We start from the raw sequence: 15,847 nt of genomic DNA, 5'->3' as shown, positions 1-15,847 counted from the left end.
CAGTCCCATCACCTTCTACTGAGAACTGGAGAAATCAATAGGCCACAGGGAGGTGGGAGATACATTGACTAGATGCTTGGATTCAGGAGATGAATCTTGGATTTCAAATCTCAGATCTACCATTTACTAGTTATGAGGCCCAGGGTAGGAAAATGTCACCTCTCTGGGCCTCTACTTTGACAATCACAAAATATAAACAATATTGTTATTTCATAGTTTTTTTAAATCTGTTAAAGCATGTAAAGCAACAACAGTACCAGATGTGCAGTACCTATTCAGTAAGAATTAGATACTATCATTGCCACAAAATCTGGATTTCCCACATCCTATTATATGATGTGTATTATTATCACAATTCTTAGTCTTATAACATGATCTTCCAAACATTATAAACTCTACTAAGATAAAGGACCTTATCTGACTCACTAACCATTGCATTCTAAGCACCAAGGCATATGCAAGGCGATATAAGGCATAGAATTGCACTCAGTAAGCATTTAATGAATCAATGAAGAAGTGAATTACTATCAGACAATGACTGCCTCTAAGACATGAGTTCAAACTTGCTTTCAGGAAACTGTCACTGTGCCCCTACAAGTCCACAGCCCCCACTCACAACAATAGGGGTCCAACTGCTCTCACACCAAATTCCACTGTGTGTTACTCTGAGGCTTTTGGACTTGAGTCAGCTATTGGAATACTCTAAACCTGATATTTTAGAATCTGGACTAAACTACTTGCTGAGTGTTTGGACTTGGCTTGTTTCTTAAACTGTTTACAGGAAGTGGTACCCTAGCTGCGCATAAGAAATACCCTGCTCTGGGTCACCACCTGGATGAGCATTTCCTCCCATTTAACTTATATCTTATCCCCAACCAGTAGTTGAGGAAATTGACACTATAACACCCCAAACTATAACTTTGTTCATTAATTAGCTGGCTGTAAAGAAAAGAATTATCTGTTCTGAATATCAATTAGAATTATCATTGTTACTTTCTTATTATTACAGTACAATGACAATTGGTATTGTTAATAGTGACTTGACTCAATACATTTCAGTATCATTTACTCTTCTGTGTTTTATCAGTTGTAATGTTTAAGAATATTCCATATTCATAACACCATCCCATTGTCCATGACATCTAACAGAAAACATTTCATACTAACAAAATCATGGGATGATAATACAAGGTTATATATAAGTCCATATCAAGGGTACTAAAACAATGTTATTTCATCTGTATATTCAAAAATATGTATTGAATTCCTATTACACTGTGATGTATTAAACAAGAGAGCTGTAAAGATGAATCATGTTCTATGCCTTAAGAAGTTCATAAATTAGTGGATTTAAATTTAGGTTAAAATAATACTTAAGTGTTTGAAGTTAAAGCAGCTTCCAACTTTGCTCTTCACCAAACGATAAGGAGCCAACACGATCTTGAAGGATAGCTGCTAAAATCATCTTTTTTTGCAGTATTTCATTTCTATTAAATCTTTCTAAATACAGAACAGATCCAAAAGGACTTTCTCTCTGTATGGCCCTAATGTTTAGGTCAGGATAGAATCTAACAGAATAACCAACTCATTATAATGTTCTAGTGTTAATATTCAAGGAACATCCTGGGAAAGGCAGAAAGGGAATCAAAGTTCAACAGCAAAGACCCTCTCCCTCCACAATTCTCATCTGTACACATTGCTGCCGTGTTAAAACAGAGAAAATGTGTTCATATGGCAAGAAGGAAATAAGGGAAAAGGACAATACTCTCAAGTGTTTATAATCACAGACAGTACAAAAAACAGACCCCAGTCAAGTTTTGCTTAAATGTATGCATTTTTCTTCTAATGTAATTTAGACTCTTAAACCTCCAACCATGGCCTTCAGTCATGTTTCTGTTCTCTTCTGTCTATAAATACAGTTTCAAGGAACACTGCTGGGTTAGTTTGCAGTTATGATTTTGGAAGTAGGCATATCTGGATTTGAATTCCCCCTCCACCACCTGAAGAGGTCTTGTTCAAGCTCTTTAACCTTGCTGATCTTCATCTACACAATGGTAGATATAACAACTACTTTTAAAAATACAGGACATACGAAGGGACTTCCCTGGGGGTTCAGGGGTTGACTCTGCCTTTCAATGCAGGGGTACAGGTTCAATCCCTGGTCAGGGAGCCAAGATCCCATAAACCTCGTGGCCAAAAAACATAAAACAGAAGCAATATTGCAATAAATTAAAGACTTTAAAAATGGTCCACATAAAAAAATCTTTTAAAAATATAAAGACACCTAACAATTGTTGTTTCTCTAACTATTGCATCAAAAACTAATTTTTAAGAAAGGAGGAGTAAGAGGACAAAGGCAGGAGGAAGAAAACGAGTAAGTGAGGGGGAAGGAACAGAAGACGAGAAAAAGAAGGGAGGAAGAGAAGGAAGACAGTGGAGAAGTTTTGTTTTGTTTTTTTAATCATGTTATCAAGTATGGAAACCATAACCCACTGGCTTCAAAAGCAAAACAGTTATAAAATTAAAAGCATAAAAGGAAATAAAGCCATCAGCTGGCTGTTTGCTTGAAACGCTGTGTATAAATGAATAAAGAATGAATGAATTGTACAAATCTAATGGGGCTGAGAAAAGGCAGGCATAATTAGAGCTTCCCTGGTAGTTCAGACAGTAAAGAATCTGCCTGCTATGTGGGAGTCCCAGGTTTGATCCCTGGGTCGGGAAGATCCCCTGGAGAAGGCAATGGCAACCCACTCCAGTATTCTTGCCTGGAGAATCCCACAGACAGAGGAGCCTGGCAGGCTACAGTCCATGGGGTCAGAGAGAGTCAGACACAACTGAGCAACTTAACACTTCATCCCTCATACAATGATATAGTTGATCCTTGAACAATGCTGGTTTGAATTGCACAGGTCCACTTGTACATTGATACACTGCCCATGGCTGGCTGAATCCAGGGATGAGGAGGAAATACAGATATGGGGGGGGGCAAGGCTAACTGTCAATTATATATGGATTAACCCATATAACAACCCACATACTTGTTCAAGGGTGAACTATGTTCCAACAATCCTAGTTACAGTCCAAATGTCACAACTGTCAAGGAATATTGAGAAGTGACAGTGAGCTAGGCTACAGCCATTTTCAGCACTGACTCTTCTATCAGCATTGTAAATAAGGATGATTTTCTTGTTGTAATCGATTCATCAATTCAACCAATATTTACTGAATACTTGCCCTCCAAGTTTGCCCTCTAGCATCCTATGGTCTAGTAGAATATACAGGATAATAGCCATAAATAGCCAAAATACAGGTTTTGTGATAAAAATGGTGAGAAATGCAAATGAAATATAATAAAGACTCCAACAAAAAAATAATCTTTGGTGGGAGTACTCTGAAAAGTCTTCCTGACGAAAACAATATTATTCATTCATTTATGCATTAACTGAATTTATTCTGGCATTTTACCAGATACCTGATACTATTTAAAGAATCAAGAAACATAACCAAGACAGATGAAATGTAAACTTTCAAAGAAGAAAATAATAAACATTTATATATATATATATGTAAGTAAGTTTGTTGTTGCTGTTATTTAGTCACTAAGTTGTGTCCGACTCTTTTGCAACCCTATGGACTATAACCTGCCAGGCTTCTCTGTCCATGAGATTTTTCAGGCAAGAATACTGGAGTGGGTTGCCCTGCCCTCCTCCAGGGGATCTTCCCAACCCAGGGATCAAACCCACATGTCCTGCTTGACAGGCGGATTCTTTACCACTACGCCACCTGGGAAACCATAAACAAGTTAGACAATGACAACTATTTTTTAATAAATTGAAATAAGGTAATCTGACGGAGATCAATTTCAGAGAGGAAGCAATTGCAGATGGTAATGGTTTAGTCGCTAAGTTGTGTCCAACTCATGTGACCCCGTGGACTGTAGCCTGCCAGGCTACTCAGCCCTCATCTGTGGGGTTTCCCAGGCAGCAGGAATACTGGAGTGGGTTGCCATTTCCTTCTTCAGGGGATATTCCCCACCCAGGGATTGAACCCAGGTCTCCTGCCTTGTAGGCAGATTCTTTACCAACTGAGCCACCAGGGAAGCCCCCAGCTTCAGATAATGTAATCAGTAACAACCTCTGAAGTTTTAGCATTTGATTTGAGAACTGAAAATATTCTTGGCAGAAAGAACAGGAAGTGTAAAGGTCTTGAAATGAGAACGGGCTACGCATAGAAGAGCATTTCTAAGAAAGAAGCTGAAAAGGGGAAAAGTACACAGAGAGGAACTCGGATCACATACAGCTTCATGGGTAACTGGGCTTCCCTGGTGCTCAGACGGTAAAGAATCTGCCTGCGATGCAGGAGACCCAAGATCAATCCTTGAGTCCGGAAGATCCCCTGGCCAACCCACTCCAGTATCCTTGCCTGGACAATTCCATGGAGAGAGAAGCCTGGCGGGCTACAGTCCATGGAGAATTCCATGGAGAGAGGAGCCTGGCAGGCTACAGTCCATGGGGTCGCAAACATAGGTAACCAGAAGGAATTTATTATTGGGTTGGCCAAAAAGTTAGTTTGGGTTTTTTGGTATCATCTTACAGAAACCTCCCAAGAACTTTTCCACCAACCAAAGTTTAAAACCTGAAGGAAGCTGCTGAAAGGTTTCTAATATGATTTATTTCCATTTTTTTTTGTTTTTTGTTTTTTGTTTTTTTTTTATTATTTTTATTTTTTTTTTTCCAGTGGGTTTTGTCATACATTGATATGAATCAGCCATGGATTTACATGTATTCCCAATCCCGATCCCCCCTCCCACCTCCCTCTCCACCCGATTCCTCTGGGTCTTCCCAGTGCACCAGGCCGGAGCACTTGTCTCGTGCATCCCACCTGGGCTGGTGATCTGTTTCACCATAGATAGCATACATGCTGTTCTTTTGAAATATCCCACCCTCACATTCTCCCACAAAGTTCAAAAGTCTGTTCTGTATTTCTGTGTCTCTTTTTCTGTTCTGCATATAGGGTTATCGTTATCACCTTTCTAAATTCCATATACATGTGTCAGTATGCTGTAATGTTCTTTATCTTTCTGGCTTACTTCACTCTGTATAATGGGCTCCAGCTTCATCCATCTCATTAGGACTGGTTCAAATGAATTCTTTTTAATGGCTGAGTAATATTCCATGGTGTATATGTACCACAGCTTCCTTATCCATTCATCTGCTGATGGGCATCTAGGTTGCTTCCATGTCCTGGCTATTATAAACAGTGCTGCGATGAACATTGGGGTGCACGTGTCTCTTTCAGATCTGGTTTCCTCAGTGTGTATGCTCAGAAGTGGGATTGCTGGGTCACATGGCAGTTCTATTTCCAGTTTTTTAAGAAATCTCCACACTGTTTTCCATAGCGGCTGTACTAGTTTGCATTCCCACCAACAGTGTAAGAGGGTTCCCTTTTCTCCACACCCTCTCCAGCATTTATTGCTTGTAGACTTGCCATGGCTCTTGTGTGGGTGAAAGCAAGATTCACAGCATGGAGGCCAAGTTGAAAGCTACTATACGGTTAAGAGAGATGATGGTAATGGTCGATAGTAGTGGCGACTGAGACAAATGGGCAGGTCCAGGCTGTATTCTGAAGTTAGAGCAGAACAAGTGGAAAAAACGCACGCGTGCATTTAAAACTGACTGACTTCACCACTTAGAATATTGATAGAGAAAAAGGCAGAGAAAGAAAAGTGGGAAGGATTTCATGTTTATCGATCACCTGCTCTAAGTGCTTTACATCAATTATTTCACTTAATTCTCACAACAACTGCAGAGGATATCATTCTCACCCCCTCCTTTTTCTTCTAAGGCAAAATTAAGAGAGAAATATGTTAGGTAAGTTGTCCAAGGCCTCATGACTACGAGAGAACAGTTTCAAATCTAGGTCCCTCTGACTCAAACCTGTGTCCTATTTGACTTGGTGTCTCTCTGGGGTTATGAAAAGGTAGGAGTAAAGACATAAAGTGAGAAAAAGTATGCACAGGAAACTTCCATGTTTCCCAGTGTGTCTGGAAAGTGTTCAAGGAGAAGAATAAGTAACTGAACTGGCTACAGCCATTAACAACTCTCTCTTCTTCCAGAACTTCATCATGGATGTCCAGTAAAACTCTTGGCTTAAATTCTCTCTCCAGCTCCACCTCCCCAACCATTCACACTGTCTTACTGACTTCCACTGCCAAACCTTCATTTGGGAACGTTGTCTGTCCAGCTTATGGACTGGATTTTCTAGAAGAATTCATGCTTTCTGAGGATGCTACACAGGAGATAAGAAATTTGATTCTCCTCTGCTCCACTCGTGGGGAGCCCCTTCATTCCCATTCCCATCTCCCTGGCAACTCACCAACCCCAGAGAAAAATGATAATTTATATGCACACAATAGTATAGGTTTACAACAAAGAGAGTAGAGAGACCAACCAAAGTAAAAGGCAAAAAACACAGATGATGACAGGAGATTTCCACACATCTCTATTATAAATGTATAGGGCAAGCAAAAATAATCACAAGTACAGATCTGAACAACAGCATGTTAGATATTCTGCAGCACTTAATATGCACCAGGCACTATTAAAAAATACTTAATTAACCCTGAAAATAACTCTGTGAACGGATACTATTATTATATTTTACAGATGAAGAAACTGAAGATAGAGAGATTATGCCCAAATTCACAGAGATAGTAAGCAGCAGAGCCAAGCTTGAAACCTAGACAATCTACCCCAGAATCTATGTTCTTAACCACTGTGTTACACTGCCTCTCTAATTAATATAATCAGTAAATTTATCTAACTGTATGTGAAAAATCACATTCAATAAGCAGAAAATACTGATTTTTTCAAACACACTCAGAATATTTAGAAAATAATAATTGACAAAACCGGTTTCTTCATAAAAGTAGTCTTAATTTTTTTAATAGAAGAAAAAGTATGAATTAGAGTTAAAAGCCTTAAATCTCTTCACTATGAATAAGAATGGTAAAAATAAACATATAAATTTAGAAGATAAAAAGGAACAAGAGAACAGAACTAACGAAAGTGGAAGCTAAGAAACAATAAAAATAGGGCCATAGATTAATAAAGTAGAAAACAAAAAAACTGAGATGACCAAAACAACAGAAGCCATTTCCCTGAAATAGACAAACTGATATAAACTGATCATAAAGAAAGAGAAGGCACAATGAAATAATGCTGGAAATAAAAACTGAGTTATTGGTATTGATACACTAGAGTTAAACCTCCTTTATGCAATCTTAATTGCAATTACAATGGGAAAAATTTTCATTCAACCATCAAACATGATCACTTTAGTGTTTTTTGAAGAGGTTTTTTACAGGTTTTTTTTTCTTTTTGATTAAAGGAGTTATTGTATATCCCTGGTTTTCTGAGAGTTGTCTCATTCCTTATTTGATAATAAATATAATTATATAATTACATCAAATGTATCTACTGATACATCTCAATACATCTATTGAGATGACATTATTTTCTGTTTCTAATATGATAAATTACTATTTTCTAGTGTTAAACTAATCTTCTTAGCTATGGTATAAAAAGAACCTGATCATTACATATATCCCTCTTTACAGTCAATAAATTTCTGGATGGATTTACTAAAATTCATTTGGAATTTTTGCAACTAGATTTCTGAAGGAAGTCGACCTATAATTTTTCTTTCTTGTATTAGCCTTATCAGATATAGGCACAAGAGTTATGTGAGCCTCATGGAAAATGTTTCCTTTTTTTTTTGGCAAGTAGTAGTCTTCTAGAATTGTGATGGTTTTTCCTTGAATATTGGGTAAAGCTTTCCTGAGTAAGCATCTGGACCTAGAGCTTTACTTGCAGGCAGAAATTTTACTGGGGCCTCATTGGTGGCTCAGTGGTAAAGAATCTGCCTGCCAACGCAGGAGACGCAGGTTTGATCCCTGGGTCAGGAAGATCCCTTGGAGGAAGAAATGGCAACCCATTCCAGTATTCTTGTCTGGAAAATCCCAAGGAGAGAGAGGCCCAGTGGGCTACAGCCCATGGGGTCGCAAAGAGTCAGACACAACTTAGCGACTGAACACACAGATATTTTACTATGAGTAAAACTTTCTTAATGGGAGAAATTTGGACTCAGGAAAATCATATAGAAGGAAAAGTACAAAGTTATGAGAAGTGACCTTTCAGCAACATGGCAGGCTAAGCTGATAAGATACTCCCCCTACAAAACAGAAATGCTAGATAAAAAATACAATTCTTTTTTAATAAAGAGCCAAACTTTTAAATAATAAAAAGGGGAAATCTCCCAAGTACTTAAATTAAAAAGAACTCAAACCAGAAGTAACTTTCAGTTGTCACAATGGCAGCAAAAGAGTGTGTCAGATTCTGATATAGGGCTTGGCTGCTAAAATTTTAATGCCCATATGAGTATAGTTTTCATGGTATCAGTCTTTTTGAATCAGAGAACTAAAATAGAGTACCCTATTAAAAGTCAAGTCCTAGAAGTGAAACGAGGGTCAGGAAAAATTCCTCACACTAACCTAGAAAATTGGCAAGCAAGTTTACCATCTATCCAGGTCTCTAATTGGGGGAATAAATCTCCTGAGGATAAATTGAAACCCTAAGCAAGTAACAGATAAGGAGTTGTACTAATACTAATTGAATGGTGCAATATCCCAAAGCCAGAGAAAATTATTTAGGAACTCAACAAAATCAAATGCAAAACCTCTCTGTGGAAACACTAGTAAGTGCACCATCCAGGGTATAACAGGCTCCCTGCTAAGGATGAATTCACAGTCAACAACAACACAAGGAAACAAATCACAATGAGAGAATGTCAGCAGGCCAAATAGTTGAAAGAATTTGCACCACTGTAAGAGGTAGAAATAATACAATATTAAAGAGACTGTAATATTGAAGAGCATACAACATAAAATAGGCAGATCTGAAAAAGAGCCAAATGAAATTTCTAGAATTTTTTTCAAACTATGGTTATTGAAATTGAAAACTTAATAGATAGACTTTAAAGAGTCAATAAGAGTTGAAGAGAACTGTATAAAAGATTTGAGAAAAACATCCAGAATGGAGCAAGGATAAAGAGAGAAAGAAAACTATGAGAGAAAGATAAAGAGGCTTGGATAATAGAATGAAAAGACCCAAAATACACTTAAGATTTTATGAAGGGGATACTACAGAATAGAGGGAGAAATATCTGAAAGATAAGAATTGAATTGATTACACTGAATTACAGCATTGAATACAAACTGAAGTCCTCAGGCTGGGGAGGCAAACCAGGTTCCAAGCAGGAAAACCAAAATCAAATCCAAGCTTAAACAATAAAGACCTGCAGAAACAGGAAGGCAAAACAGATAAATCTTAAAATAACTAAAAAGGAAAGACAGCTTGCCTAAAAAGGAATAACAAACTGAAAATAAAATAGTATCTTCAATAAACTAAGATAGGTACAGAATTCTATACCTAACTAAACTACTAATCAAAAATTAAGGTTCTATAAATACACTCTTTAAAAAAAGATGAAAAGGATTTCCTATCAGCGGAGGAGGCCACCAAGAGAACAGGACCTTGAGCTGGAGTCTCCCCACCTCCTCCTCTCCCTTACAATGTAAGTTTGTTCCGACCCCTGTTCCCACACTGGGAGCTACTTCAGGGACAAAGCCTTGAGAGGGGAATGTATTTTTAAGACCATCTGTACTGAATCCCATTAAGGCCTCCACATAAACTCTTTTAAGATTCTGGTTGGTGGATGCAAAGATCAACTCATCTTGCAGCTACCCAAGACAAGACTAGTGTGTAAGTTTCTTTTCTTATTAAAACTGCCACTTAAGAATCCAGAATAGTCTGCCTCCTTCTTTGGTCTCTCCTTACCCTCTGAGAGAAGGGATTCAAATTTCACCTGGGAAACTCCTGTGGTTGTGAATCAACACCTACTTTTATACACAATTCCCAAGGTGGGGGGGAAGGAACTACTAAAGGGTGTGAATAATTTAAGGAAGAATGATTAAAGAATACCTTGATATCTGATACAAGGTGGCGGGGGTGGAGGGGGAGGAGTGAAGTTATCAAAGGCACAAATTAAGTTCATTTAAGACAGATGGAATACTGAATGACACTTTTCCAATACTGCAGAAAAATTCCTTGGAAGAGGTAAAATTTTGAAAAATCTTTTAATGACAGGAGAGAAAATGTCTGGCACACAGAGAGATATTCCAACACAGAGTGTGACTTCAGAGAAAACTTCAAGGCACAAGTATGATCACCTGATCCAGGTGCTAGACAACATGTTCACTTAAGAAGAGCAAAGACCCTCTGGGGAATATGAAACAATAGAACTGAGCTTTACTGTGACTCCCACAAAGGACTTTGAAGTACAAATTATGGACTAAAAAGCAAAACAGTTATCACTTTGAATCTCAAAAATTAATATTCCAGGTAGTACAATATCTTTTTCAAATTTTGCTCACTACTGCTTAATGAAATAATGTATTCTCTGGACCTTCTACTTGATTTAAAAAGGAAAAGGGAATATTAAAGAACAAGATCCATCTCATGGATTTCTCTCTTCCCCATCACCCATCTGTCTTATTTAACCCGCCTCTCCCAGTCAGATCTTGGCAAAACAGCAACTGAGTTGCCCTGAAGCATTTTCGATGGCAATCAGAGTGACTTCCAGCCTGAGAACTTCAAGGAACTCCTCCTACCTGAGAATAAAACAATGTTTAAAGGTAAGCTCTATGAGATTTAGTGCTAATGGAAAAACTGCTCCAAATAGTGTTTGAAGTTTCCAAGAAAAGAAATCTGCAAAAAAAAAAAAAAAAGAAAGAAAGGAAGAAAGAAAAGAAATCTACAGATATACAAACCCCAAATACTTTGGAACACACAAATAATTCCCAGCATTCCTGGCTTCTATATAATTCCCCCTATTTCAAAATTAAAGTAAATGTCTCAACGTCTCCAAAGGGGGGAAAAAAAATCAAATAAAGCTTTATAAAATATTTTAAGAGTAGATGCTCTAAAGCATTAAATGCTTTGGGTAAAAGTCACAGATTTTTTTAAATTCAAGTTACTTCAAGGACTTACATAGAATTCCAAACATATTAATATCTCTCTCCATAATATCTCTCTGAGAACCCAGTTCCTATCCAAAAAGAGTTCAGAGCTTAGAGTCCATGATACTCCCTGATGCAAACATCTTTTTTAGAAATTAATAGACTGAACTGTCTTTAGTAAAAGAGTGAAAGCATTTTGTTTTATTCACTGTTGATAATTACTGAACAGTCTCAGTATGGGTTAAATTGTGTCCCCACCAACATTCATATGGTAAAGTTCTATCCCCTGGCACTCCAAAATGTGACTATTTAAAAAACAAATAATAAAAAGGATGTTTCAGATACAGTAAGTTAAGATGAGGTTCATACTGGAGTTCAGTTCAGTCACTGCATCGTGTCTGACTCTTTTGTGACCATGGACTGCAGCACGCCAGACCTCCCTGTCCATCACCAACTCCCGGAGTTTACTCAAACTCAAACTCATGTCCATTGAATTGTTGACGGCATCCAACCATCTCATCCTCTGTCGTCCCCTTCTCCTCCTGCCTTCAATCTTTCCCAGCATTAGGGTCTTTTCAAAAGAGTCAGTTTATCGCATCAGGTGGCCAAAGTAGTGGAGTTTCAGCTTCAACATCAGTCCTTCTAATCAATATTCAGGACTGATCTCCTTTAGGATGGACTGGTTGGATCTCCTTGGAGTCCAAGGGACTCTTAAATGTCTTCTCCAACACCACAGTTCAAAAGCATCGATTCTTTGGTGCTCAGCTTTCTTTATAGTCCAACTCTCACATCCATACATGACTACTAGAAAAACCATAGCTTTGATTAGACAGACTTTGTTGGCAAAGTAATGTCTCTGCTTTTTAACACACCATCTAGGTTGGTCGTAACTTTTCTTCCAAGGAGTAAGCGTCTTTTAATTTCATGGCTGCAATCACCATCTGCAGTGATTTTGGAGCCCAGAAAAATAAAGTTTGTCACTGTTTCCACTGGTTTCTCATCTATTTGCCATGAAGTGATGGGACCGGATATCATGATTTTAGTTTTCTGACTATTGAGTTTTAAGCCAACTTTTTCACTCTCCTCTTCCACTTTCATCAAGAGGCTCTTTAGTTCTTCTTCACTTTCTGCCATAAGGGTGGTGTCATCTGCATATCTGAGGTTATTGATATTTCTCCCGGCAATCTTGATTCCAGCTTGTGCTTCATCCAGTCCAGCATTTTGCATGATGTACTCTGCATATAAGCTAAATAAGCAGGGTGACAATATACAGCCTTGATGTACTCCTTTTCCTATTTGGAACCAGTCTGTTGTTCCATGTCCAGTTCTAACTGTTGCTTCTTGACCTGCATACAGATTTCTCAGGAGGCAGGTCAGGTGGTCTGCTATTCCCACCTCTTTCAGAATTTTTCACAGTTTGTTGTGATCCACACAGTTGAAGGCTTTGGCATAGCCAATAAAGCAGAAGTAGATGTTTTTCTGGAACTCTCTTGCTTTTTCAATGACCCAGCGGATGGTGACAATTTGATCTGTGGTTCCTCTGCCTTTCCTAAATCCAGTTTGAACATCTGCAAGTTTCTTGGTTCAAGTACTGTTGAAGCCTGGCTTGGAGAATTTTGAGCATTACTTTGCTAGCATGTGAAATGAGTGCAATGGTGCGGTAGTTCGAACATTCTTTGGCATTGCCTTTCTTTGAGATTGGAATGAAAACTGACCTTTTCCAGTCCTGTGGTCACTGCTGAGTTTTCCAAATTTGCTGGCATATTGAGTACAGCACTTTCACAGCACCATCTATTAGGATTTGAAAGAGTGGGCCAATAATCCAAAATGACAGATGTCCTTACCAAAAAGGGGAAATTGACACAGCACACAGAGACCACCCTGTGAACATGAAGACAGAGATCTGTACTTCCACAAGCCAAAGAACCCCAATGATCACCAGCGAAGCACCAGAAGACAACAGAGACACATGAAACAGATTCTTCCCCACAACGTTCAGCAGGAAACAACCCTGCCAACATCTTAACTGTAGGTCTCTAGCCTCCAGAACTGTGAGACAACAAATTCCTGTTATTCAAGCCACCCAGTGTGTTGTACTTTATTATGGCAGCCCTCACAAATCAACATGGTGTTCCCTCTGCCACACCTTCCTGGGCACATCTCCTTAATTTTACACATTTCTCAAAACAGAAGAAAGTGGCAAAAAATAACTTGTAGAAAGTTATTCTTTTTCAGGAAATTTGCTACATAACACAAGAGTCCATATAAGCCTCAGTTGCCTCATATGTAAAATAAAAGTTAACATCAATTTTGAAAATGATGTATCTAGTTCCATGGTAATGGAACTAGCCTGGGTCCATGGTAATGACTCAAAAACTAAGATAGTAGCTGTGACTATTAGAAGTAAAAATGATACCACTAAGCCTGTGTCACTAAGATGTGTGAACTTAAGTGTTTGCTCAGGAGTCCCTGCCTACCAGGCTGTCTGCAACAGACAACTTCATCAGGCTCCAACTATCACCAGCCTGAGTTGGTATCTTAGATTTATATCCAAGTCTCAGACAATGCAGGCTTCTCTGGTGGCTCAGAGGTATAGACTCCGTCTGCCAACACAGGAGACACAGGTTTAATCCCTGGGTTGGGAAGATCCCCTGGAGAAGGAACTGGCAATCCACTCCAGTATTCTTGCCTGGGAAATCCCATGGACAGAGGAACCTGGCAGGCTACTGTCCATGGAATTGCAAAGAGTCAGACATGATTTAGGGATTAAACAAGTCAGACATTGCAACCAAAGTATCCCATGTTGCTTTATATCACCGTTATCTGTGGTCACTGCCCCAAAAGCAAACCATTTTACTTCCCGCTTCCTCTCATTCCGTTTCCTCTCTGCTCACCCATTCATTCACACCCTATTTCCTCACATATTCTATGGCTTCCAAACCATTTTCGCACAGTGAAAGTCACTCAGTCATGTCCAACTCTTTGCAACCCCATGGACTGTAACCTGCCAGGCTCCTCTGTCCACAGGATTCTGCAGGCCAGAATACTGGAGCCATTCCCTTCTCCAGGGGATCTTCCCACCCCAGGGATTGAACCCAAGTCTCCTGCCTTACAGGTGGATTCTTTGTGGTCTGAGCCACCAGGGAAGCTCTTCCCATGGTAACTCCCCACCTAATTCCCATGTTAGCTGGAATAAGGTTTTACATCATTGGTGCCCCCTCCTCCACAGACTTCCCCAGCGGAGACCACTCATTCTCCAGCACCCAAGATACATGAGGTCAGGAGAGAAGGGTCATCATTGTATCCACACCCAATATGCCATTCCTCTACCTTCAGAGAAAACACCTTCCATTTTGAGGTGTATGCCCCCTGACACCCTCTAACCTTCTTCATCATTGTCAGCAGCCACAAGACTTCTGAATAATTGTTATTAAATACAAACTTGATGCCTGACTCACTGTCTTCCTTACTTTAAGCCATGTTATTATCCAGGTTATGGTAACATCCATAATCAACTCCATAGACTCAAGTTCCTTGATATCAAGCCCATAATCTTCACTTCTACTCAAGCTGAATTCTATGACCAATCACTCTGGCTAGTCTTACCAATTTATCCCAAATTCCTTGTTATATATTGTGCTTCACAAGCAAAATCTCAACTCTTATCAGTCAATACATCCAGATTTGACTCTATTATCCATCTTTTCAATCTCTCTTAATTATTCATTTTTAATTGGAGGATAATTGCTGTACAATATTGGGTTGGTTTCTGCCACATATCAACATGAATCAGCCAGAGGAATACATATGTCCCCTCTCTCTTGTTTAACTTACATGCAGAGTACATCATGCAAAATTCTGAACTGGATGGAGCACAAGTTGGAATCAAGATTGCTGGGAGAAATGTCAATAACCTCAGATACGCAGATGACACCATCCTTATGTCAGAAAGCAAAGAGAAACTAAAGAGCCTCTTGATAAAAGGGAAAGAGAAGAATAAAAAGCTGGCTTAAAACTCAACATTCAAAAACTAAGATCATGGCATCCGGTTCCATCACTTCTTTGCACATAGATGGGGAAACAATGGAAACAATGACAGGCTTTAGTTTCTTGGGCTCCAAAATCACTGCAGATGGTGACTGCAGCCATGAAACTAAAAGACAATTGCTCCTTGGAAGAAAACCTATGACCAACCTAAACAACAGCATATTAAAAAGCAGAGACATTTCTTGGCCGACAAAGACCTGTCTAGTCAAAGGTATGGTTTTTCCAGTAGTCATGTATGGACGTGAGAGTTGGACCATAAAGAAAGCTGAGTGCCGAAGAATCGATGCTTTTGAACCAAGGTGTTGGAGAAGACACTTAAGAGTCCCTTGGACTGCAAGGAGATCCAACCAGTCCATCCTAAAGGAGATCAGTCCTGAATATTCATTGGAAAGACTGATGCTGAAGCTCCAATACTTTGGCCACCTATGCAAAGAACTAACTCCTTGGAAAAGACCCTGATGCTGGAAAAGATTGAAGGCAGGAGGAGAAGAGAACGACAGAGAATGAGGTGGTTGGATGGCATCATCGACTTGATAGACATGAGTCTGAGCAAGTTCCAAGAGTTGGTAGTGGACAGGGAAGCCTGGCGTGCTGCTATCTACGGAGTCGCAAAGAGTTGGACACGACTGAGTGATTGAACTGAACTGATTCCTCTCAAACATATCCTATTTTCTTTAGCCACACCTGCTCAATGAAATCCAAGTCCTAGAAGAAACAAGAGAT

The 15,847-nt window shown here is 39.1% G+C and overlaps 1 protein-coding gene across 3 annotated transcripts in view; it reads right to left on the bottom strand.

The window, feature by feature from the left end:
• The window catches only part of HMCN1 (hemicentin 1), a 525,163-nt gene that overhangs the window by 496,304 nt on the left and 13,012 nt on the right, over positions 1–15,847 (bottom strand). The gene's annotated exons all lie outside the window — the stretch shown is intronic.

The sequence above is a fragment of the Dama dama genome, chromosome 14 (assembly GCF_033118175.1).
Source record: "Dama dama isolate Ldn47 chromosome 14, ASM3311817v1, whole genome shotgun sequence".
NCBI lineage: Eukaryota > Metazoa > Chordata > Mammalia > Artiodactyla > Cervidae > Dama > Dama dama.
Note: the sequence above shows the minus strand (reverse complement) of the source record. Positions and strands in the feature narration are given on the sequence as shown.